At 46.3% G+C, this 25,913-nt stretch overlaps 1 pseudogene; it reads left to right on the forward strand.

Annotated features, from left to right (window-relative positions):
* Positions 1-488: 488 nt before the first annotated feature.
* The window catches only part of LOC147959738 (uncharacterized), a 72,890-nt pseudogene continuing 47,465 nt past the window's right edge, over positions 489-25,913 (forward strand).

Consider the following 25,913-nt stretch of genomic DNA (forward strand, 5'->3'; position numbering starts at 1 on the left):
GGCGGGTTTCTCCTCCGAATACACCACAGAAGAATTTGAATACAAGGATAGTGTCAAACCCTGCAAAATAAGTTCCACATACCACAGTAGAGAGAATAATATTTCCACAAATCTAATCTGCTGACTTGTTTTGGCAACACGACATTATGCCATGGTCCGGTGATTATTCGAACCGTTTCCTTTAACTAGCCCCGCACATAACGCGAGGCAGGTTTTTGACACGTCTTGTCAAAGCAGAGATCGTGTCCCCCTTATTACGAGATTCTCATCAATACGGGCGTGGGTAACCCAACCGCGCCATCGATTGCGGCGCTTGGGGGATAAGCGAGTTTTACCAGGCTAGTGGGGGCGCATAGTTTCGGCTGCCCTTATAAAGGGACAAGGTTTAACCTTTTTCTACCCACGCCTTCTTCCTCCTTGCTCATCCACTCTTGCGCTCTCGAGCTCCAACGCCCAAGCCTACATCCTCCCCTCAACCTTTCACAATCATGTTCAGAGCGGGAGGCAAATGGATGGCTTCCTCCGTTACGGAGGGTCACATCAAGAAGCTGCGCGGTGCCGGATACTTGGCCGCGAATATCGCGCATCGGCTGCCCATTGCGGGGCAGATCGTTCCTACCCCTGAACCTCACGAGAGGGTAGTCTTCCTTCACCACTTCCTCCGTGGACTGGGGTTTCCCCTCCATCCATTCGTCCGTGGTCTCATGTTCTACTACGGGCTGCACTTCCATGATCTGGCCCCGAACTTCGTCCTCAACATTTCTGCATTCATCATCATGTGTGAGGCCTTCCTCCGCATCTGGCCCCACTTCGGCCTGTGGTTAAAGACCTTCAATATCAAGCCGAAGGTGGTGGGCGGCCAACAAGTAGAATGCGGCGAAGTCATGGTGGGCAAGATGCCCAACATTATATGGCTTGAAGGCTGCTTCGTGGAGACCATAAAGGGGTGGCAGTCGGCGTGGTTCTACATCACCGAGCCACGCGACGCCAAATGGGTGGCTGCCCCCAAGTTTTGATCCGGAATCCCCACGCGGCTCACCTCCTGGAAAGAGAAGGGCCTGTCCTGGGGTCCATCGGTGGAGCTGGACGGACTCCAGAAATGTATCCGGAATATGGTAGGCAAGAAGCTCAAGCTTGTCAACATAGTCCAGGTCATGCACATCCACCGGATCCTCCCGTGCCAACAACAGGATTTCAACTTGTGGGAGTTCGACCTGGCCCAACACCAGACTCTGAGCGAGCTCTTTGACACGACGCACAAGGACGTCTGGAGGGTGCTGTTCAAGGGCGCCGAGGTCCCTCCCTCTCTCACCGAGGACCGCGGGCTAAGCGCGAAGCGTCGAGCGCATTCGGTGAGTTCTATACATCCGATAGGATATTTATCTTCCCTAGCTTAATCATGTGCGGGGTCTGAGCTCCATGCCTTTGACAGGACTGGGTGGAGACATTGGGGCAGATTAACTGTCCGGCCCCTCTGCCCAAAGACACTACGGACGCTCTCCAGACGAAGATGCTGACTTCGGCTCCTTACAAGGTGCCGAAGAAGACCAAGAAGGCCAAGGGAACCCGAAAGAGTTCCCGACGCCAGGTGTTATCGGACTCATCGTCCGATAACTCTGCGATGCACTCCTCCCCCAAAGACGAGGAGGAGGATGAAGATACTCCCCCTCCAGTCGGGGGAGACAAGAAAAGGAAGTCCGCCCCAACCGGGGGGGGGGCAAAGGGTCCAAGAAGGGAAGGACTCTCCTTCCGGAGTACTCCACCACCGCCGCCGAAGGCGAAGACGAGTGGCTGCTCAGGGCTAAGCCCCTGGCAAAGTCGTAAGTATTCGGATGCCAGAGTAACTCATAACATTCATTTGTCGCACTGTTTCTTCTAACGCCGAATTATGATTATGCAGACCGCCACGAGCCCGTATCGACGTATCGTCGGACGGCTCCCTGGGGTCGTTGGATATGGATAGCGATCCACTTCCGACCGCCACCTCCCCCTGCCCTACGGACAAAGCCGAGGTATTGTCTCAAGAGGCACCGGGTCGAGGGGAGACATTGCCGGAGGCACCTCAAGGCGACCTTCTGGACTCTGGGAGCAGAGGGAGCAAGGCTCCCGAGGGCTCCGAGTTTGGCCCTCAGCCGAACACCGCGGCGGAACCCCCAGTGGTTCCGGACTCGGGCAGGCGGCCTCCTTCTAAAAGGGGCAAGACACCTGTGCCGGTGACCTCTGTCCATCCAGAGGTACTGGACAGTCTGCTGGGAGCGCTTTGCAGCGCTTCCATCGATGAAAAGCACCACACTATTATGAGTGCGGTGGTCCATAAGGTTCAGTCCGCCAAGAGCGGACTGAAGCCTGTGCCAGCCTTCTAATAGGCTTTGAGGTAAGTTTATAGGAAAAATATTACCGCATAGATAGTAGCCCATGATGCTCTGTTCGGTGTTCACAAAGAAAAGCCGAACAGAGGATCAAACAATATTGCAGGAGTCTGATATAAGTATGTCTATATGCGTATGCAGGCTTCGTTGCTGGCCTCAGCCGCACTGACTGCGGAGGTCGCCACACTGAAGCAGGACCTCGAAAGGTCCAAGAAAGAACTCGGCCTTGCCAAGAGGCAGCTCGAGGAGAAAAAAGGTAAGTAGTACCTAGTCTATGGATATATATAAAAATAATGCGATTGCAAAATGACAGGATCATCGTAAATTTGCCAGGGGCCACGACCGAGGTGGCGACCCTGAAGCGAGCGCTATCCAAGGCCGAAAACGAAGCGGCCAAGGAGCGCACCGAGCGGGAAAGGCATGAGGCACGGGTGGGCGAGGTGCAGCAAGAGCTCCATGCTCTCGTGACGAAGCACGAGGTGTTGGAGCTTGACTTGAAGACGCGAGAGTCCGAGCTTGCCACCACCCCTGAAAGTGCAAAGAGTGCCAAGGCCGAAGCACAGAAGGCCCTCCAGGAGATTGATGCGATGAAGAAGATAGCGGCGGGTAAGGCATTCTATATGAAAAGAAAACATGTGAAAGTAAATTACCTGTTACTTACCCGAATCCGGAGCTCTCCAGGAGCATTCGCAAATTTGCCCCGCAGCGTGTCGGATGCCGCACAGTTTTACCAGGCCGAGGAGGAAAGCTCAACAGAGAAGCTGTTTTGGGCTCAGTATACTGGGAACGAACACTCGATGCCTCTGAGCGACCAGCTGAAGCAACTGATCAAGATGCACAAGGCGGCCGAACAGGCCATGAAGGGCTTTATAGTCCGGATGTGGCCTGGCGACGCCCTTCCCAATAGCTACTTCGGCCTGGTGAGGTGGCTTGTGGATGCCTGCCAACGGTTGGAAGTCATCAAGCGGTCTGTCTGCATCGAAGGTGCACGCCGGGCTTTCGCCCGTGTGAAGGTGCAATGGGCCAAGTTGGACGCTGTGAAGCTGATTAAGGAAGGGCCGCCGGAGGGCAAGGAGCATCGCCACCCCGAAATGTACTATGAGGGTGTCCTGAAGGGTGCTCGTCTCGTAGAGGACGAGTGTACGAAAGATATAACATTCGAGTGAACTCGCTCGTGTAATCCTGTATTTATTAAAACTTGTTCATATGCGCTATGCAATGCTTGTTTGAATTTAAAACATTACCTTTTGTTCGGCTGTTTATCAAATCTGAGAGATGGCTAGTCGTCAGCTTCCGCCCCCACGCCACGAGTGCTAGGGTGTTCAGGATAAACCTGGGCACTCTTGTTCCCATTGTTGGGTCCTTCGAGGGAGGTGCTCAGCACAACGAACAAGGCAATCAAACTATAATGCGTTATCACTCTCACTTAGCCATAGAATTTTATAATTTTAAATTTCGGCGAAGCCCCTAGTATTCGGAAGGCCGAATTCGGGGCGCGATACATGCCTTAAGCCGGACAGGGCCGACTCCTCGCTCTAAGCGGGATATGCCTTTAGGGACTCGAAACCTCTCGAACAGCGACCAGTCTCTCGCCTTATCATGACAGTCAGTTTTAGCTTTCTCTACTGAGGTGCTTAGCCCAGCAGAACCGGGGCACAATCGCAGTAGTTCTCCCAGTGCTACCTTAGCCGATATAGCTGAACGTAAGGTACCAAAATATGGGAGCCGGGCAAACCCAACTATTCACCCAAGTCATGATTCGGAGCTGATGCATATGATGCTATAAGTTCGGGGTGTCGCACTGTCAAAAGTGTTCAGACTTCTCACGCTGTATTATGGGGTATGCTTAAGCCCCTAGCGTATTGGCCGTACCAGAGTGTACGGGTGCTGGGTGTCATGAATGAACATATATATAAAAAGGAAGAATGCAATAATAGTCTTAATGCTATGCATTTTTATTCAAAAAGGTGCGTTTAAAGCAGAATAATACAAGTAGTGCAAGAAGCCGAAAGTAGGACTGTTTGACATATCCCTTCCAAGGGCAAGTTGAGGAATAGTATTAAAGCAAATATTTCACTCATTATCGTAATCCACCTGGGAGTTCTGTGGTGCGACGTAGCTTTCTGCCTCCTTGGTTGCTTCATCATGTGTTCGGCAATCACGCTGCCAGACAGGGTTTCTAGAGATTAAAGTCCTGAAAGAGAAAAATAACAAAGCGGGAAGCCCCTAGTGCAGTTTAAGCCGCGACTTGGGGCGTGCCGCCGTCGTGCCCCCCTCCCTGCCTGTGACCATGGTATTTTTAATGCGTAATTATGTATGCATGGCACGGATTTCGCCGTTTGGCTGGGACCGGGGTGGGGGCGCATTGCTATGCGAGCTCAGAACGTGCCAGGCGGTCCTGTTGCCAATTACTCCGGGCGCGCTTGAAGGTGTCCGGGTCCTTAATCGCCGAACTAGTGGATTGCCTTAAGAGGCTGCTTTGCGCTTCTGCTGCGAGGGCCGCAGTGTGCTCCTCCGTGCGGAGAGAGCGCCGTGTGTTCCCATTGACTGTGATGACCCCCGAGGTCCTGGCATCTTGAGCTTGAGATATGCCTAATGCGGTACCGCATTGAATCTTGCAAATGTGGTTCGCCCTAGCAGTGCATGATAGCTACTGCGGAACGGGACTATGTCGAAGATTAACTCTTCGCTTCGGAAGTTATCTGGAGATCCGAAGACCACTTCCAGTGTGACTGAGCCTGTGCAATGGGCCTCTACACCTGGTATGATGCCTTTAAAGGTCATTTTAGTGGGTTTGATCCTTGAGGGCTCTATACCCATTTTGCACACTTTGTCCTGATAAAGCAGGTTCAGGCTGCTGCCGCCGTCCATTAGGACTCGAGTGAGGTGAAATCCGTCAATGATTGGGTCTAGGACTAGTGCGGCAAATCCACCATGACGGATGCTAGCGGGATGGTCCCTGCGATCGAAGGTGATCGGACAGGAGGACCATGGGTTGAACTTTGGGGCGACTGGCTCCAACACATATACGTCCCTGAGCGTACGCTTCCGCTCCCTCTTGGGGATGTGGGTTGCGTATATCATGTTCACCGTCCGCACTTGTGGGGGGATCCTCTTCTGTCCTCCGTTGTTCGGCTGCCGGGGCTCCTCCTCGTCATCGCTATGTGACCCCTTATCTTTGTTTTCGGCATTTACCTTGCCGGCCTGCTTGAACACCCAACAATCCCTGTTGGTGTGATTGGCTGGCTTGTCGGGGGTGCCGTGTATTTGACACGAACAATCAAGCATACGAACCAAACTGAACGGGCCCGGAGTGCTTCTCTTGAATGGCTTTTTCCGCTGACCAGGTTTAGAGCCTTTGAATCTGGCATTGACTACCGTATCCTCGGTATTGTCGCTGTTAACGCGGCACTTATGTTTGTTGCGACATGACCTGCCATTGCCATCCTTGGTATCCGAAGTACCATGGTTCTTTGATATGTTATTACTGCGAGCCAGCGAGCTGTCTTCTCCCGCGCAAAAGCGGTTCATGAGTGTCGTGAGGGCTGCCATAGATTTCGGCTTTTCCTGACCAAGGTGCCGGGCTAGCCACTCGTCGCGGATGTTGTGCTTGAAGGCTGCTAGGGCCTCTGCATCCGGACAGTCGATGATTTGATTTTTCTTTGGTAGGAACCGTGTCCAGAATTTCCTGGCCGATTCCTCTGGCTGCTGAATTATGTGGCTCAAGTCATCGGCATCTGGTGGTCGCACATAAGTGCCCTGAAAGTTGTCGAGGAATGCGGCTTCCAGATCTTCCCAACAGCCAATGGACTCTGCTGGCAAGCTGTTGAGCCAATGCCGAGCTGGTCCTTTGAGTTTGAGTGGGAGGTATTTGATGGCGTGTAGGTCATCACCGCGGGCCATGTGGATGTGCAGGAGGAAATCCTCGATCCATACCGCAGGATCTGTTGTGCCGTCGTATGATTCTATATTTATGGGTTTGAAACCCTCTGGGATTTGATGGTCCATTACTTCGTCTATGAAGCATAACGGGTGTGCGGCGCCTCTGTACTGGGCTATATCGCGACACAGTTTGAATGAGTCTTGCCCGCTGTGTTCGGCCCGGCCGGACTTACTTTTACTGTATCCGGCGTGACGATTATCGTCTCACATAGTGGCACGCCCTTGTGATCCGTAGATTGATCTTGCCTGTTTTGCTTTGTCCTCCAATACATCTCGCAGGTCTGGCGTATTTCCCCATGCCTTTTTATTTGAATGACGTCGGGGTGCGGGCTGAGCTTTTGGCTGGAATATCTCTCTGTCGCAGCCACGAGGTGGCCGATCAGCCGCGTCATACGCGGGGGATGTGGGTTTTGGTGCTTCCTCCTCCAGTCGGGGTAGCAACCTGCATTTTGGGTAACTCTTGGAGGGGCGTTCGAGTTTATACTCTTTGGCCGCCAGGACTTCAGTCCATCTGTCAGCTAGCAAATCTTGATCAGCTTGAAGCTGCTGCTGCTTTTTCTTAAGGCTATTTGCCATGGCTATAAGCCTGCGCTTGAAGCGCTCTTGTTCGACGGGATCCTCTGGTACGGAGAATTCGTCATCGCCGAGGCTTGCCTCGTCTTCGGAGGGGGGCATGTAATTATCATCCTCCGCCTCTCCATCTGCCGTTCTCCCAGGAGGGCTGGCTCCTCCATCCTCCTGCTCTAAATCTTGCTGGAGGGGATTTTTGTTGTCTTCGGCACTGTCCGAAGTGCTATTATCTCCGGTGCCGGTATCACCACTTTTGCCTTGGCGGGACTTAGAGCGGCGCCGTTGACGCCAGTGCTTGGATTGCTTCTTGGAGGGGTCATCCTCCGTTGTCTCGTCGCCATTGCCTTCTTTGGCTGTGTCCACCATATATATATATCATATGATGAGGTGGCTGTCCAGTGCCCTGTGGGCAGTGGTTCCTCTTCGACTCCCGCATCATTGTCCATACCGTCGATGTCTTCGGAGTCGAAGTTGAGCATGTCGGTTAAGTCATCGAAAGTGGCTACTAAGTGGGTGGTGGATGGGCGGTGAATTTCTTCGTCATCCGCATCCCAATCCTGCCGGACGTAGTTCGGCTAGGATCCTCCTGACAAGGAAAGAGACCATAATGAGTTCAGTATGTCGCCGAAGGGCGAGTGCTGAAAAATATCCGCGGAGGTGAACTCCATGATCAACGCCCAATCGTTCGATAGGAACGGGCGCAGGCGGTTCGGAGTCCGTGGTCGGAGAAGGATCCGGCAGTTTGGCAACACGGCTCTCGTGAAGGGTAAGGTCGATATTCAGCTCGATCACAGCAGAGGGTACGGCCTCCGTGACGGGGTCTATCCACCCGCCCTCGGATGAAACTGGCTCCGAATTGAGGGTCGAAGCGGCTACCAGTACGATCTCCTGAATACGGTCAGATGGTAGAGCGAAATCGTACTCATCATGGTCGTGTGGCGCACAAGGCAGGGGCTCGAATCCGTCGAAGATCAAGTCTCCGCAGATATCGGCCGTGTAGTTTAAGCTTCCAAACCTGACCTGGTGGCTAGGAGATTAACTTTCGATCTGCTTCAGATGGCCAAGCGAGTTGGCCCGCAGTGCGAAGCCGCTGAACACAAAGATCTGTCCGGGGAGAAAAGTCTTACCCTGGACTGCATCGCTATCGATGATCGTAGCAGCCATCAAGCCTAACGGCGATGACATAGAGGAACTCTCAGTGAAAGCACCAATGTCGGTGTCAAAATCGGTGGATCTCGGGTAGGGGGTCCCGAACTGTGCGTCTAAGGTGGATGGTAACAGGAGGCAGGGGACACGATGTTTTACCCAGGTTCGGGCCCTCTTGATGGAGGTAAAACCCTATGTCCTGCTTGATTTATTCTTGATGATATGAGTATTACAAGAGTTGATCTACCACGAGATCGAAGAGGCTAAACCCTAGAAGCTAGCCTATGGTATGATTGTATGTTGTCCTATGGACTAAAAACCTCCGGTTTATATAGACACTGGAAAGGGCTAGGGTTACACAAGGTCGGTTACAAAGGAGGAGATATACATATCCGTATTGCCTAGCTTGCCTTCCACGCCAAGTAGAGTCCCATCCGGACTCGAGATGAAGTCTTCAATCTGGTATCTTCATAGTCCAACAGTCCGGCCAAAGGATATAGTCCGGCTGTCCGGAGACCCCCTAATCCAGGACTCCCTCAAAGCCCAATGCTGGACCCAAGCCTGAAGCTGAGTGCTTCTACTTCGAACGGACTAGTCACTAGAAGTGGATCTGCCCCAAGTATTTGGCAGATAAGAACGATGGCAAAGTGAGCAAAGGTATATTGGATAGACATGTTATTGATGTGTACTTTACTAATGCTCATAGTAGCGTCTGAGTATTTCATAAAGGTTCGGGTGCTCATATTTGTAACTCCAAACAGGAGCTACGGATTAAATGAAGATTGGCTAAGGATGAGGTGACGATGCGCATCGGGAATGGTTCTAAGGTCGATGTGATCACCGTCAGCACGCTACCTCTACATCTACTTTCGGGATTAGTTTTAGACATGAATAATTGTTATTTGGTGCCAGCATTGAGCATGAAAATTATATCTGGATATTGTTTAGTGTGAGACGGTTATTCATTTAAATCATAGAATAATGGTTGTTCTATTTATATGAGTAATATATTTTATGGTCATGCACCCTTGAAGCGTGGTCTATTTCTATTGAATCTTGATTGTGGTGATACATATATTCATAATATTGATGCTAAAAGATGCAAAGTTGAAAATGATAGTGCAACATATTTGTGGCACTGCCGTTTAGGTCACATTGATGTAAAGCCCATGAAGAAACTCCATGCTGATGGACTTTTGGAATCACTTGATTATGAATCATTTGATACTTGCAAACCATGCCTCATGGGAAAGATTGATCAAACTCCGTTCTCTGGAACAATGGAGCGAGCCAATGACTTATTGGAGATAATACATACTGATGTATGCGGTCCGATGAGTGTTGAGGCACGCGGCGGGTATCGTTATTTTTTGACCTTCACAGATGATTTGAGCAGATATGGTTATATCTACTTAATGAAACCCAAGTCTGAAACATTTGAAACAATGTGGCCTTCATTTAAAACAATGTGAGTTACGAGTTTCTACGATCTGATCACGGAGACGAATATTTGAGTTACGAGTTTGGACTTCATTTAAAACAATGCGGAATTGTTTTACAACTCACGCCACATGGAACACCACAGCGTAATGGTGTGTCCGAACGTCATAACCATACTTTATTGCATATGGTGCGTTCTATGATGTCTCTTACCGATTTACCACTATCATTTTTGGGTTATGCATTCGAGACAGCCGCATTCACGTTAAATAGGGCACCGTATAAATCCGCTGAGACGACACAGTACGAACCATGGTTTGGCAAGAAACCTAAGCTGTCGTTTCTCAAAGTTTGTGGTTGCGACACTTATGTCAAAAGGCTTCCACCTGATAAGCTCGAACCCAAATCGGAGAAGTGTGTCTTCATAGGATACCCTAAGGAAACAATTGGGTACACCCTCTACCACGGATTCAAAGGCAAGATCTTTGTTGCCAAGAATGTAACCTTTCTAGAGAAGGAGTTTCTCTCGAAAGAAGTGAGTGGGAGGAAAGTAGAACTTGATGAGGTAATTGTACCTTCTCTCAATTTGGAAAGTAGCACATCAAAGAAATCCACTCCCGTGATGCCTACACCAACTAGAGAGGAAGCTAATGATGATGATCATGAAACTTCAGATCAAGTTACTACTGGACCTCGTAGGTCGAACAGAGCACATTCCACACTAGAGTGGTACGGTAATCCTGTCCTAGAAGTCATGTTACTAGACCGTGCCAAACCTAGGAACTATGAAGAAGCTATGATGAGCCCAGATTCTGATAAATGGCTTGAGGCCATGAAATCTGAGACATGATCCATGTATGAGAACATAGTGTGGACTTTGGTGGATTTGCCCGATGATCGGAAAGCCATTGAGAATAAATGGATCTTCAAGAAGAAGATAGACACTGATGGTAATGTCACCATCTACAAAGCTCGACTTGTCCTGAAAAGTTTTTCGACAAGTTCAAGGGGTTGACTACGATGAGACCTTCTCACCCATAGCGATGCTTAAGTAAGTCCGAATCATATTAGCAATTGTCGCATTTTAAAATTATGAAATCTGGCAAATGGACGTCAAAACTGCATTCCTTAATGGATTTCTTAAAGAAGAGTTGTCTATGATGCAACTAGAAGGTTTTGTCGATCCTAAAGGTTCTAACAAAGTGTCACAACCCTACCTTAGTCTTTGTTTGTCACTGCATAAGGATCAATGCATCATGTTTAAATTCCAAAGAAACTTGAAATGGGGATGTTCAACCCTAGCACCAGATGAATTTCAACTAGGATCAAATTCAAATAATTTCAATGAACCCAAAGTGCCCTCTAGAAAAGTTCATGATTTTTGATTAAGGTGAAAACCTCTGCCAAAAATGATGAACATATTTCTAGGATATTCTAGATTTTTGAATTAACTCATATTGTATTTGAATTGGGAATTTAAATCCTATAAATATTTTAAATGCTCTAATAATTCTGAAACTAGTTGATGGCTGTTGGGAATAATTTCAACAGTGCCAACAAATATTTTCAGGAGTTTTAAAGTTGGTTTAGTATTTTATACTAACAAAAAACAGAGAAAATAAATAGAAAACGTAAAGGAAATAGGACAGAGAGGGAGAGAGAGAGAAAGGCCACCTGGGCCAACTTACCTGACGCGACCACTGTAGCGGCCCAGCCCACCACCGCAGCCACCCCTGTCGTCTTCCTCCTCGGACAGTAGGACGCCGGGCGCGTGGTCGGAGCGTGCAGGCACACGTCCAGGCCACCTCCTTCCTGCCTACCTACCCCTTGACACCCTGGAAGCTCTGGACATCGCCACGCAGCCCCCTGGTCCTCTCCCTTGCTTCCCTCGTCCTTCCCCTCCCCTGGATCCCTCTATCTCACCACCAAACGGGGCTCATCGCCATGGACTCCATTCACCATAGCCACCGTGCCCCTCTGGCCCTCTCATCTCACCCCAGAGCTCCGCCTCGCCACCTGTTACATCCTTAACAAGCCAAGCGACCCAGGAAGCTCTGCATCAACGCCATCTCCATCTTCTTCATCGTCGGCCACTAAAGCTTGCCAGCATGGATTCACGAGCTCCAGACCCTCCCTGGCCTCAACGTTGACTCTCCTTTATTCGCCGTGAGCCCTGCCCTTTTCCCCTCTCTCCCCGCGCTCGTCTACGTCCTCTAACCACCATGGCCATCGGAGCCGATTGCCCCTTCCCACCGTGGCTACGACCGTGCAAGCATGCATATGAGCTTACCATTGAGCTCACTGCACCCCCACGAGTCTAACGCGCCCACCCGCGACTCCTGCCATGCCCTGCACCATCGATTCGTTCGACGCCCGAACGCCGGCCACCGCACTTGCCATCACCGCCGTCGTTCTGGGCCATCTCCGGCAAAGCTAAGAGCACCACTCGACGCGCGTGAGCTCAAGCTACTCGTAGATGGGCTCCGCACTTGTTTTGGTCACCGGAGGGAGAATTCCGAGCCTTGCCGCCGTGTCTGGCCTCGCCGGCATCGAGTCACCCGCAGGTTTGACCCGAGTTGACCAGGGTTTGACCCCCCTGGGTCATTAACATGTGGGCGTCAACCATACTAACTTTTGGTTAAGTTCATAATTAAACTTAATTAACCCACTCACTCACTGACTAGTGGCCCCATGCCCCACTGATAGTTTAGTTAGGATTAACTTAACGCTAATTAACACTGTTAATTAGTGTTGACCCTAACACGTGGGCCCCATGGGTCAGGTTTGACCTGGACGGGTTAGTTGGCCTGCTGACGCAGGGATGAAGCAGTGCTGACGTCATAAATGTTTTCTGGATATTTAATAAATTAGAAATGATTTATTTAATTTAGAAAATAACCTAAACTTCTAAAAATCATAGAAAATAATCTACATCACAGAATGAAAAGATTTATATATGAAAAATGATCAGAAAAAGCCAATCTTTCCATTTGTACCATTTCCATGCATGTTTTAAAAACATGTGCCTGTTGATCAGGTCAAATCAACTAAATGTCATTTGAATTTCACATATGGAGTTTGAATTTGAACCTTGGGTTCAAACCAACTTCATTTAAATCATTGCTAGCTGTATTAGCTCAAACCACAGCATATTGCCATGTCATGATCATGCGTCATATTGTTGCATTTCATTGATTGTGTTCCTTCTCTGTTGCCGGTATTTGTCCCCTCTCAGTAGACGTGGTTCCGACAATGAGTTCGATGACACTGATGAAGAGCTGTACTATCTTCAGAAGCGCCAGGCAAGCAAACCCTCATTGAGCATTCCAATACAATCCCACTCTCTCACTCTTGCTCTCTTTTACTGCATTAGGACAACAAGAATTCAACTGTTACATGCTGCGGTAGTTGAACCCCTTTCCTCTGCATGACCTATCATTGCCACACTAAATAGATGAAACCCACTAGCATGAGTAGGAGTTGTTTGAGCCCTGGTGTGCCTACTCATTCATGCTTGTTGTCATGCCTGCTACTACTTAGAGTTGAGTCAGGTCTAATTCATTGGGGATGAATTTGAATGTGGTGAACATGTCCTACTGTTGAGAGCTAAGTGTGTGAACACGATTTTGTAAAGGTAGCAGTGAGAGGTCATGTAGGAGTATATGGTGGGTTGTCTCATTGAAACCGTCCGCGTGAACTGAGTTTTGTGTTTGTGATCCATGACCAGCTACTACCATGCATTGGAATGCTTAAGTGCCCCTCTCGACTTCTTAATCGCCTTGATCTCTATCCAGCAGTTGCGACTAGTTTCTGGTGTTTCTAGGATATGTGTTGGGGGCGGTGCGTAGCGCCGACCCTAGGGGTGGGCTATGATGCAGTAGAGACACGAGGCACGGTGTACCGGGATGCCCGTTTGGAACCTCGGGAACCCTACTCTCATCGTTTGGGGCCGTGAGGTAAACCCCGGCCGGATCTCCTTGCGGATGGAACTTGAATAGGCGATAAACCTAGACTAGAGACTCGTGTGGTTAGTTAGGTCGTGGCCGACACCCTCGCCAGGCTTTCGCTTGAAGGTTGTCGAGTACATGTCGTGTAAACGGTGATAAGTGGTGAGAGCGTGTGTGAAGAAGTACACCCCTGCAGGGTTAACATGATCTATTCAAATAGCCGCATCCGTGGTAAAGGACTTCTGGGTTGCCTATACAGTTCATAGACAAGTGAAAGTGGATACTCTAAAATGCGCAAGATAAGCGTGAGTGCTATGTATGGCGGTTCTCGTAGGGAGACGAGAGCGGATCCATAGAGGTGTATTGATTTGCTGAATATGTGTACTCGTGTGCGCCACCTCAAAAGAGTTACTTGCAGTCGTAGTACAGGATAGCCACTCAGTCAAAGCTGGCTTGCTGCAGTCAACTCCACCACCCCCTATTGTTAATACTGATGCATATGTAGCTAGTTTTGATGTAAGTCTTGCTGGGTACATTTGTACTCATGTTTGCTTAATTTATGTTTTGTAGAGAGACGTTAGTCTCACTAGTAGTTCTGCGTGGACTTCGATGTTTAGCACGTTACCTCAGCTACGATCTTGTGCCCTCGGCAGGGTCTTGTAGATAGTTAGGCTTCTCAGCCTTTTTCATTCGTAGTTGTTTGTACTCAGACAAGTTAAGCTTCCTCATGTGCTTATTGCTTGTATGACTTGAATGCTGGGTCATCAGACCCATGTTTGTAATATCTGGCCTCGGAGCCTAATGAATAAATACTTTGAGTCATAGAGTTTTGTTGAGATGCCATGTTGTATTTGCACATATCGAGTATATTGTGTGTATGTTATTGAAATGCTTGGTATGTGTGGGATCCAACAACCTAGTTGTTTATTCTTGGTAGCCTCCTTACCGAAATGTCTCCTAGTGATTCCACTCAGCCATGGTAGCTTGCTACTGCTCCGGAACACTTAGGCTGGACGGCATGTGTCCCTCTTCATTCCTGTGTCCGTCCCTTCAGGGAAATGTCACGCATTGTTCCTTTAATTCCTTGTAGGTTGCTACGACTTGGGTTCATACGTTGATGACTGACACGTTCGTTGCTCGGTCATGTATGCATGTCCCTGTAAGTTAGTGCCACTTTGGATTCACGACTAGTCATGTCGGCTTGGGTTCTTTTGTCATATGGATGCTAGCGACACTATCATATACGTGAGCCAAAAGGCACAAACGGTCTCGGGCCAGGTAAGGTTGCACCCGTGGGAATACCGTGCGTGAGGCTACGAAGTGATATGATGTGTTACATGCTAAATTGATGTGACTTAAGATCGGGGTCCTGACAGCTTTGGTATCAGAGCCTAACTGCGTGTAGGATTACCAAGCCAAACTGGTCGAAGTCGAGTCTAGAACTTCTTTATTTATGTAAGGGAATTGATTGTGGAAGGGAATGTAAGGCTCTTTTTACTCCTTATACCTTATGCCCTTGTGATCCGAGTCATCCTATCTTTCTTACGAGGTTAAGTAACTAGGCTTCCTCTTCTTTCTATCAGGATAACATGTTACTAATCCGTAGACTTATAGGATTGATGGATTCAAGCCTCAATTCAGTCTCTACTACTTACGCATGTTCATAGTTGGCCTCAGAACCTTGATATTGTGATGTTGAGTGGTTATGCCACCATTTTGTAGGATGTCTGAAATCATTTTGAGCATTTCAGTCGTTATGTTGTCTGAGTCATCCCAGGTTTCTAAACAATCTGATGCATTCGCAAAATCCTTTCCCTCTGGTTTCGATGTTTTTTAGTCCAGGTTAACCACACTAATCAGTGAGTCGAGGTACTCTATTGCCCCGACATATATGTTGGAACTATTATCATGACCCTAGGTGTCTTAGGGGATCATCTAGTAATCTAGCCGTGTCTTATCTCTAGTGTGATGATTCTGGCCATTATTCTCGAAAGCATCCCGTGATGCCACTTAGTAGTAGGTATTCTACTCCTGGGTTTTTGAACCCAAGATTCACCTGACTTACCTCATGTTAATAGTGTTTGCTAGTTCCTTTAGGTTATTAGTAACCTTTGCGATAGTCCTCGAGGTTCGTGGTATATCCTTCTTCCAAATACCATGAATCATCCTTGGTAGAAGTTTTTTTGAACTGAAAGATCACAATAAGAGTGCTCTTGATGAGTTCTCGATTCTATGTTGTGACTCTGCCAGTTCTGTCTTTCTGCATTGGTTATCCGGAAGAAATATGTTGAACTCGTTCGACATGCTAATCTATGCATCCACAACTTAGAAAACCATATGTTCCTCTGAGTTGTTCCTCTATAGTTGTATTCCGATCCTTGTCTATCAGTGGATAGTCAAGTTTACGTGTGCATTCGTGTTTCTCGGTGCACACTATTCTCATGGTCCGTCAAGCCATTCCATTCCGGAATATCTACGAGAAACAAACTCGAGTACCTCATTCATATCTAGGATTGGGTCAAAGAAGTTGTATTCCGCAGATCAAAATGCCAATCCAGTTTTTGATTCTACTCTACCCTGAAGTATTATTCACTTTATGTCAGGAATGTCATGATAGTTGCACCACCTTTTATGGATTCTTGACGCAGTCATACTTTTTGCCATCATTATTCGTCCCTCGGTTCCCGTGCTATTGTAACCAGAATCTCGACAAGTGAACCGTGTTTTGTGAAATAAATACTCCTAGAAACTCCGTTGCTTGGTAGTTAATGGATGATAAATTCACTCATAGCGTGTTGGTTACTGAACCATCATTCTAAGATTGACCGTGCTACCTAGTCCTTATTTCTGGTGCACTCTTCGATCGATGAGTTAGGATTGTATTAATCCCTTGCTCTTTTGAAAAGCAAGATTGCTCTCGAGCTTAGTAACATATCGGTGGTTCGTGATTTTCCTAATATCTTCTCAGAAGTATCACCAGGTTGTCCACTGGCTGTTATGTTGAGCTTGTGATCAAGTTTGGTTTCTTGTAAACCATCCCTTCTCCAAGAATCTATGTTTTATACCCCTGAGCTAGTTGGTTAAGCTAAACAACAACTTGGAGAGTTGGAAGATAAAAGGTTTGCCTAACCTAGTTCATCTCAAAGGAATATCATATGTGTGTGTGTGTGCTGAAGGAAGATGATATCTTCATCGATTGGTCCTCGTGATCAGTTGTTGGATCTATCGCCTTGCCAAAACTTTGATTTGAGTGTGGGTTGTTGTCAAATCAAATCAGAACCAACAATATTTGTAATGTTGTCTTACTCGTGGTTGATCCCTCGAGCATACACCATTACATCTTTTGGACTGACCAATGATATCATTTTGTTCATGTAATTGTGGAATTCCATATTTATGGAAGCCTGGATGAATTGTTATTGATCCCATCGACAACATCCTTATCTTCTCCATGATTTCTTTGGACATTAAACTAGTGTCGGAAACTTTGTAAGCATTGCCTTTGTGCCTCGTTCATGAGGTATGTGTTTTGATGAAAGAAGAGACTTCCTCTAATTCACGTGCACTTTATGTAAGTTGTCTCCGTGGATTCAAGAAAGATTGTTTGCTTCCTCTGGAATCATCCCAAGTTAGCCATGCATACATGCGAAGTATTCTGTGGTTTGGAGACTTGCAACCTTCATTCCATATGTATTCCCTAGCACACGAAGCCACTGATTGACTTGTTCAAGGAAAAGAAGTCTATGCTTGGGATCTAATCCATGGACTTGCGTAAAGATTTTGAAATCCTCGATGATGGTTCCCCACCCAAACTCGGTAGTGTTTTGTTGTAAGACTACTATGTGGTCATGCTTGTCTTCGACAGCGTGTTCACATGTGTGTAGTAGAACCAGCTCATGTTTTGGAGCTTGCTGCCATAGTCCATTTCCCGAGAATCTCGCAACGTTATCTCATTGATTTGTGTTGCAACTCTTCTTTTCAGACATGTTGAGTCTGAAGTATCATGTTACTAACCAGATCTAAAACTCAGGCATATATGATGGTTGGAACATTCCCAACATTTGCACTTTGTTCCCAGCTTGCACCGCCATTGTGACAACTTCACATGGGTCGCCCTTCTCAGTAATTGCTGTTTGGGATCATCTTCAAAAGTGGTCCTACCATGGGCCCCATCCATTTCTGATGATAAGCAAAAATCACTCATTGTGTTGTCTTCAACAAGGTAGTTCACATCATCCATTCTACTCTGAGTATGCCATTCTTCTGAACTCCTTCAAACGATCGATTGAGATTTTCCTTATGCTAATATAGCGAGTTTCAATGATCTATGCATCAAAAGTAATTATTTTTGCCACTTAAGGGAATAATTCTACGAGTCACCTTCCCTAAGGTGTCATGTTATGGAATCATGGAAATTATCTCCTTGCTACTCTGAAACTAGTGCACCATCTTTTCAAGCGTGGAATCCTTGCCTACCAAATTAAACCTTCGTCCTCAGATCCTTACCATCATCTCTGATGTGTGTTTTGGGTCTCAGTTCGAGAGATGTTTCAATGTCTCACTCCTTGAGTTGATCCTGAGTTGCTCGATCTTCATGAAGATTGATTTTTCTAGAGTTTTCCCTTTCTTCTCGTTGCCATGTTGGATGGAGTTCTCAGAGCAAGACGTCAAGACAAAGATGATGATCGAATCAACGTTCTTATGAGGTGCAACTTGGATCATGAAGTTTGTGAGATTTAGTGTCCCCTCTGTCTTCTAACCTCACGTCTTGAATCTCGAGACGAGATACTAGTTTAGTGTGGGTGAGTTGTCACAGCCCTAGCTTAGTCTTTGTTTGTCACTGCATAAGGATCAATGCATCATGTTTAAATTCCAAAGAAACTTGAAATGGGGATGTTCAACCCTAGCACCAGATGAATTTCAACTAGGATCAAATTCAAATATTTTCAATGAACCCAAAGTGCCCTCCAGAAAAGTTCATGATTTTTTATTAAGGTGGAAACCTCTGCCAAAAATGATGAACATATTTCTAGGATATTCTGGATTTTTGAATTAACTGATATTGTATTTGAATTAGGGCATTTAAATCATATAAATATTATAAATGCTCTAATAATTCTGAAACTAGTTGAGGGCTGTTGGGAATAATTTCAACAGTACCAACAAACAACAGTTTTAAAGCTGGTTTAGTATTTCATACTAAATAAAAACAGAGCAAATAAATAGAAAACATAAAGGAAATAGGACAGAGAGGGAGAGAGAGAAACGCCATCTGGGCCAGCTTACCTGACGCGGCCACTGTAGAGGCCCATCCCAGCACCGCAACCACCCCTGTCAGCTTCCTCCTCAGAAAATAGGACGCCGGGTGCGTGGTCGGAGCGCGGAGGCACGCGCCCAGGCCACCTCTTGCCTACCTAGCTGCCCCTCGACGCCCCGGAGGCTCTGGACATCGCCATGAAGCCCTTGGTCCTCTCCCTTGCTTCCCTCGTCCTTCCCCTCCCCTGGATCCCTCTCTGTCTCTCACCACCGAGTGGGGCTCGTCGCCACGGACGTCGTTCATTGTAGGCACCGTGCCCCTTTGGCCCTCTCATCTTGCTCCAAAGCTCCGCCTCGCCACCTGCTACGTCCTTAACGAGCCAAGCGGCCCTGGAAGCTCTACATCGACGCCATCTCCATCTTCTTCATCGTCGGCCACTGAAGCTCGCCGACGTGGATTCACAAGCTCCAGACCCTCCCCGGCCTCGACGTTGACTCTGCTTGATTCGCCGTGAGCCGCTGCCCGTTTCCCCTCTCTCCCCACGCTCGTCCGCATCCTGTAACCACCGTGGCCATTGGAGCCGATTGCCCCTCACCGCCGGCCATGTCACCACCGCGGCTACGGCCGTGAAAGCACGCGTCCGAGCTTACCACTGAGCTCACTGCACCCCCACTAGTCTAACGCGCCCACCCGCGACTCCTACCATGCCCTGCACCGTCGATTCATTCGACGCCCGAACGCCGGCCGCCGCACTTGCCATCACCGCCGTCATTCTGGCCATGTCCGGTGAAGCTGAGAGCACCACTCGATGCGCGCGAGCTCCAGCTACTCTTAGATGGGCTCCGCCGTTGTTTTGCTCATCGCGGGGAGATTTCCTAGCCTCGCCGCCGTGTCTGGCCTCGCCGGCGTCGAGTCGCCGGCAGGTTTGACCCGAGTTGACCAGGGTTTGACCCCCTTGGTCATTAACATGTGGGCCCCAGCACTACTAACTTTGGGTTAAGTTTACAATGAAACTTAATTAACCCACTGACTCACGGACTAGTGGCCCCAGGCCCCACTGACAGTTTAGTTAGGATTAACTTACCACTATTTAACCCTGTTAATTAGTGTTGACACTGACACATGGGCCCCACGGGTCAGGTTTGACCTGGACGGGTCAGTTGACCTGCTGACGCAGGGATGACACAATGCTGATGTCATAAACATTTTTTTTGGATATTTAATAAATCAGAAATGATTTATTTAATTCAGAAAATAACCTAAACTTATAAAAATCATAGAAAATAATCTACAACTCAGAATGAAAAGATATATATATATATATATATATGAAAAATGATCAGAGAAATCCAATCTTTCCATCTGTACCATTTCCATGCATGTTTGAGAAACTTATGCCTGCTGATCAGGTCAAATCAATTAAATGGCATTTGAATTTCACATATGGAATTTAAATTTGAACCTTCGGTTCAAACCAACTTCATTTAAATCAATGATAGCTGCATTAGCTCAAACCACAACATATTGCCATGTCATGATCATGCTTCATATTGTTGCATTGCATTGCTTGTGTTCCTTCTCTGTTGCCTGTATTTATCCCCTCTCAGTAGATGTGGTTCCGACGATGAGTTCGATGACACCGATGAAGAGCTTTACTATCTTCAGAAGTGCTAGGCAAGCAAACCCTCATTGAGCATTCCGATACAATCCCACTCTCTCACTCTTGCTCTCCTTTACTGCATTAGGACAACAGCGATGCAACTGTTACATGCTGCGGTAGTTGAATCCCTTTCCTCTGCATGACCCACAGTAAATAGATGAAACCCACTAGCATGAGTAGGAGTTGTTTGAGCCCTGATGTGCCTACTCATTCAAGCTTTTTGTCATGCCTGCTACTGCTTAGAGTTGAGTCAAGTCTGATTCATCAGGGATGAATTGGAATATGGTGAACATGTCCTACTCTTGAGAGCTAAGTGTGTGAACACGATTTGGTAAAGGTAGCGGTGAGAGGCCATGTAGGAGTACATGGTGGGTTGTCTCATTGAAACCATCCTCAGGAACTGAGTTCTGTGTTTGTGATCTATGAACAACTACTACCACGCATTGGAATGCTTAAGTGCCCCTCTCGACTTATTAATCACCTTGATCTTTGTCCAGGAGTTGTGACTAGTTTCTGGTGTTTGTAGGATATGTGTTCGAGGCCATGTGTAGCGTTGACCCTAGGCGTGTGTTATGATGCAGTGGACACACGAGGCACGGTGTACCGGGACGCCTGTTTGGTGCCTCGGGAACCCTGCTCTCATCGTTTGGGGCCGTGAACGAAACCCTGGCCGGATCTACTTGCGGATGGAACCCGAATAGGCGATGAACCTGGACTAGAGACTCGTGTGGTTAGTCAGGTCATGGCCGACACCCTCGCCAGGATTTCGCTTGAAGGTTGTCGAGTACATGTCGTGTAAACGATGATAAGTGGTGAGAGCGTGTGTGAAGAAGTACACCCCTGGAGGGTTAACATGATCTATTCGAATAGTCACGTCTGCGGTAAAGGACTTATGGGTTGCCTATACAGTTCATAGACAAGTTAAGCTTCCGCATGTGCTTATTGCTTGTATGACTTGAATGCTGGGTCATCGAACCCATGTTTGTAATATCTGGCTCCTCGGAGCCTAATGAATAAATACTTTGAGTCATAGAGTTTAGTTGTGATGCCATGTTGTATTTGCACATATCGAGCATATTTTGTGTATGTTATTGAAATGCTTGGTATGTATGGGATCCGACAACCTAGTTGTTTATTCTTGGTAGGCTCTCTTACCGGGAAATGTCTCCTAGTGCTTCCACTGAGCCATGGTAGCTTGCTACTGCTCCGGAACACTTAGGCTGGCTGGCATGTGTCCTTCTTCGTTCATGTTTCTGTCCCTCCGGGGAAATGTCACGCGTTGTTGCTTTAAGTCCTTGTAGCTTGCTACTACTTGGGTTCATACGTTGATAACCGACACGTTCGTTGCTGGGTCATGTATGCCTATCCTTGTAAGATAGTGCCACTTTGGATTCATGACTAGTCATGTTGGCCTGGGTTCTTTTGTCATATGGATGCTAGCGACACTATCATATACGTGAGCCAAAAGGCGCAAATGGTCTCGGGCCAGGTAAGGTGGCACCCATGGCAATATCGTGCGTGAGGCTGCAAAGTGATATGATGTGTTACATGATAGATCAGTGTGACTTAGGATCGGGGTCCTGACACAAAGTGTGCAAACTCCAGCGATCCATCTATGGACTGGTGCAAGCATCTCGGAGTTGGAATATATGCTTTGATGAAGTGATCAAAGCATATGGTTTTATATAGACTTATGGTGAAGCCTGTATTTACAAGAAAGTGAGTGGGAGCTCTGTAGCATTTCTGATATTATATGTGGATGACATATTTTTGATTGGAAATGATATAGAATTTTTGGATAGCATAAAAAGATACTTCAATAAGAATTTTTCAATGAAAGAGTTCGGTGAAGCTACTTATATATTGGGCATCAAGATCTATAGGGATAGATCGAGATGCTTAATAGGACTTTCACAAAGCACATACCTTGAGAAAGTTTTGAAGAAGTTCAAAATGGATCAGTCAAAGAAAGGGTTCTTGTCTGTGTAACAACGTGTGAAGTTGAGTTAGACTCAAAACCCGACCACGGTAGAATATATGGAGAGAATGAAAGTCATTCCCTATGCCTCGGTCATAGGTTCTATAAAGTATGCCATGCTGTGTACCAGACCTATTATGTGCCTTTCCATGGTTTTGGCAAGGATATACAAGAGTGATTTAGGAGTGAATGACTGGACAGTGGTCAAAATTATCCTTTGAGGAATAAGGAAATGTTTCTCAGTTATGGAAGTAATAAAGAGTTTATCGTAAAATGTTACGTCGATGCAAACTTTGGCACTAATCCAGATGACTCTGAGTATCAATCTGGATGCGTATTGAACATGGGAGCAATTAGCTAGAGTAGCTCCATGCAGAGCCTGAAGACATAGAAATTTGCAAAATACATACAGATCTGAATATGATAGACCCCTTGACTAAACTTCTCTCATAAGAAAATCATGATCACACCTTAGTACTCTTTGGGTGTTAATCACATGGCGGCGTGAACAAAATTATTGACTCTAGTAAACCCTTTGGGTGTTGGTCACATGGAGATGTGAAGTATGGGTTTTAATCACGGGACATGAACTATTTGTGTTAAATCACATGGCGATGTGAACTAGATTATTGACTCTAGTGCAAGTGGGAGACTGAAGGAAATATGCCCTAGAGGCAATACTAAAGTTGCTATTTTATATTTCCTTATTCATGATAAAGGTTTATTATTCGTGCTAGAATTTTATTGATCAGAAACTTAAATACATGTGTGAATACATAAACAAATACCGTGTCCCTAGTATGCCTCTACTAGACTAGCTCGTTGATCAAAGATGGTTAAGGTTTCCTAACCATAGACATGTGTTGTCATTTGATAATGGGATCACATCATTAGCAGAATCATGTGATGGACAATACCCATCCGTTAGTTTAGCATAATGATTTCTACCTCTTGAGCTTGCGTTGGTTTTTCCCTTGAAGAGGGAATGGTGATGAAACAAAGAAGAGTAAGTATTTCCCTCAGCTTTTGAGAACCAAGGTATCAATCCAGTAGGAGACAACGCACAAGCCGCCGAATACCCGCACAAACAAACACCAACTTGCACCCAACGCGACAAATTGGTTGTCAGTCCCTTCACTGTTATTTGCAAAGTGAGATCTGATATAGATGGATAAATGGTAAAGTAATATCTTTGGTTTATAAATCGGAAAGTAAAAGATTGCAAAGAAAGTAAATAAGAAACTAAAACTGTTGATCGGAAACTTATATGATGGAAAATAGAAGATTATATGATGGAGAATAGACCCGAGGGACATAGGTTTCCCTAGAGGCTTCTCTCAAGATAGAAAATATTATGGTGGGTGAACAAATTATTGCCGAGCAATTCATAGAAAAGCGCAAAGTTATGACGATATCTAAGGCAATGATCATGAATATAGGCATCACGTCCGTATCAAGTAGACGAAAATGATTATGCATCTACTACTATTACTCCACACATCAACTGACTCCTGCTTGCATCTAGAGTATTAAGTTCATAAGAACAGAGTAACGCATTAAGTAAGATGACATGATGTAGCGGGATAAACTCAAACAATATGATGAGCACCCCATCTTGTTATCCTTGATAGCAACAATACAATATGTGTCGGTTCCCCTTCTATCACAAGGATCGAGCACCACAAGATTGAACCTAAAGCTAAGCACTTCTCCCATTGCAAGAAAAAGCAATCTAGTTGGCCAAACCAAATTGATAGTTCGAAGAGACTTGCAAAGATATCAAATCATGCATATAAGAATTCAGAGGAGATTCAAATAATATTCATAGATAAGCTGATCATAAATCCACAATTCATCAGATCTCGACAAAACACACACCGCAAAAAAGTATTACGTCGAATAGATCTCCAGGAACATCGAGCAGAACATGGTATTGAGAATCAAAGAGAGGAAAGAAGCCATCTAGCTACTAGCTATGAACCCATAGGTCTGTGGTAAACTAGTCACGCTTCACCGGAGAGGCAATGGTGTTGATGTATAAGCCCTCTGTGATCGAATCCCCCTCCAACAGGACGTCGGAAAAGGCCCGTAGATGGGATCTCATGGGTACAGAAGGTTGCGGCGGTGGAAAAGTGGTTTCGTGGCTCCCCTGGAAGTTTTTGGGATATTTGAGAATATATAGGTGGAAGAAATAGGTCGGTGGAGTCAGGAGGGGCCCACAAGGGTGGGGGTGCACCCTAGCCCCCTGTGCACGCCTCCCGACCTTGTGGCCGCCTCATGGCTTTCCTGACGTGCACTCCAAGCCTCTGGATGTCTTCTGGTCCAAGAAAAATCATCATGAAAGTTTCATTCTGTTTGGACTCCATTTGGTATTCCTTTTCTGCGAAACTCTAAAGCAAGGAAAAAACAAAAAACTAGCACTAGGCTCTAGGTTAATAGGTTAGTCCCAAAAATATATAAAATAGCATATTAATGCATATAAAACATCCAAAACAGATAATATAATAGCATGATACAACAAAAAAATTATAGATACGTTGGAGACGTATCAAGCATCCCCAAGCTTAATTCATGCTCGTCCTCGAGTAGGTAAATGATAAAAACAGAATTTTTGATTTGGAATGCTACCTAACACATTTATCCATGTAATTCTCTTTATTGTCGCATGAATGTTCAGATCCATATAATTCAAAACAAAAGTTTAATATTGACATAAAAACAATAATACTTCAAGCATACTAACAAAATAATTATGTATTCTCAAAATAACATGGCCAAAGAAAGCTTATCCCTATGAAATCATATAGTCTGGCTATGCTCCATCTTCATCGCACAAAATACTTTAATCATGCACAACCCCGATGACAAGCCAAGCAATTGTTTCATACTTTTGATGTTCTCAAACTTTTTTAACTTTCACGCAATACATGAGCATGAGCCATGGACATGTCATTATAGGTGGAATAGAAGGTAGTAGTGGAGAAGACGAAAAGAAGGAGATAGTCTCATATCAACTAGGTGTATCAACGGGCTATGGTGATGTCCATCAATAGATATAAATGTGAGTTAGTAGGGATTGCCATGCAACGGATGCACTAGAGCTATAAGTTTATGAAAGCTCAAAAACAATACTAAGTGGGTGTGCATCCAACTCGCTTTCTCACGAAGACCTAGGGCAATTTGAGGAAGCCCATCATTGGAAAATACAAGCCAAGTTCTATAATGAAAATTCCCACTAGTATATGAAAGTGAGAACATAGGAGACTCTTTATCATGAAGATCATGGTGCTACTTTGAAGCACAAGTGTGTTAAAAGGATAGTAACATTGCCCCTTCTCTCTTTTCTCTCATTTTTTATTTGGGACTTCTCCCATTTTTTTGGCCTCTTTTTATTTTATTTTATTTTCGCCGGAGTCTCATCCTGACTTGTGGGGGAATCGTAGTCTACATCATCCTTTCCTCACATGGAACAATGCTCTAATAATGAAGATCATCACACTTTTATTTACTTACAACTCAAGAATTACAACTCGATACTAGAACAAAATATGACTATATGAATGCCTCCGGTGGTGTACCGGGATGTGTAATCATCACACTTTTA

This window comes from Triticum urartu, chromosome 7A (genome assembly GCF_056163025.1).
Source record: "Triticum urartu cultivar PI428250 chromosome 7A, HENAU_Tu73, whole genome shotgun sequence".
NCBI lineage: Eukaryota > Viridiplantae > Streptophyta > Magnoliopsida > Poales > Poaceae > Triticum > Triticum urartu.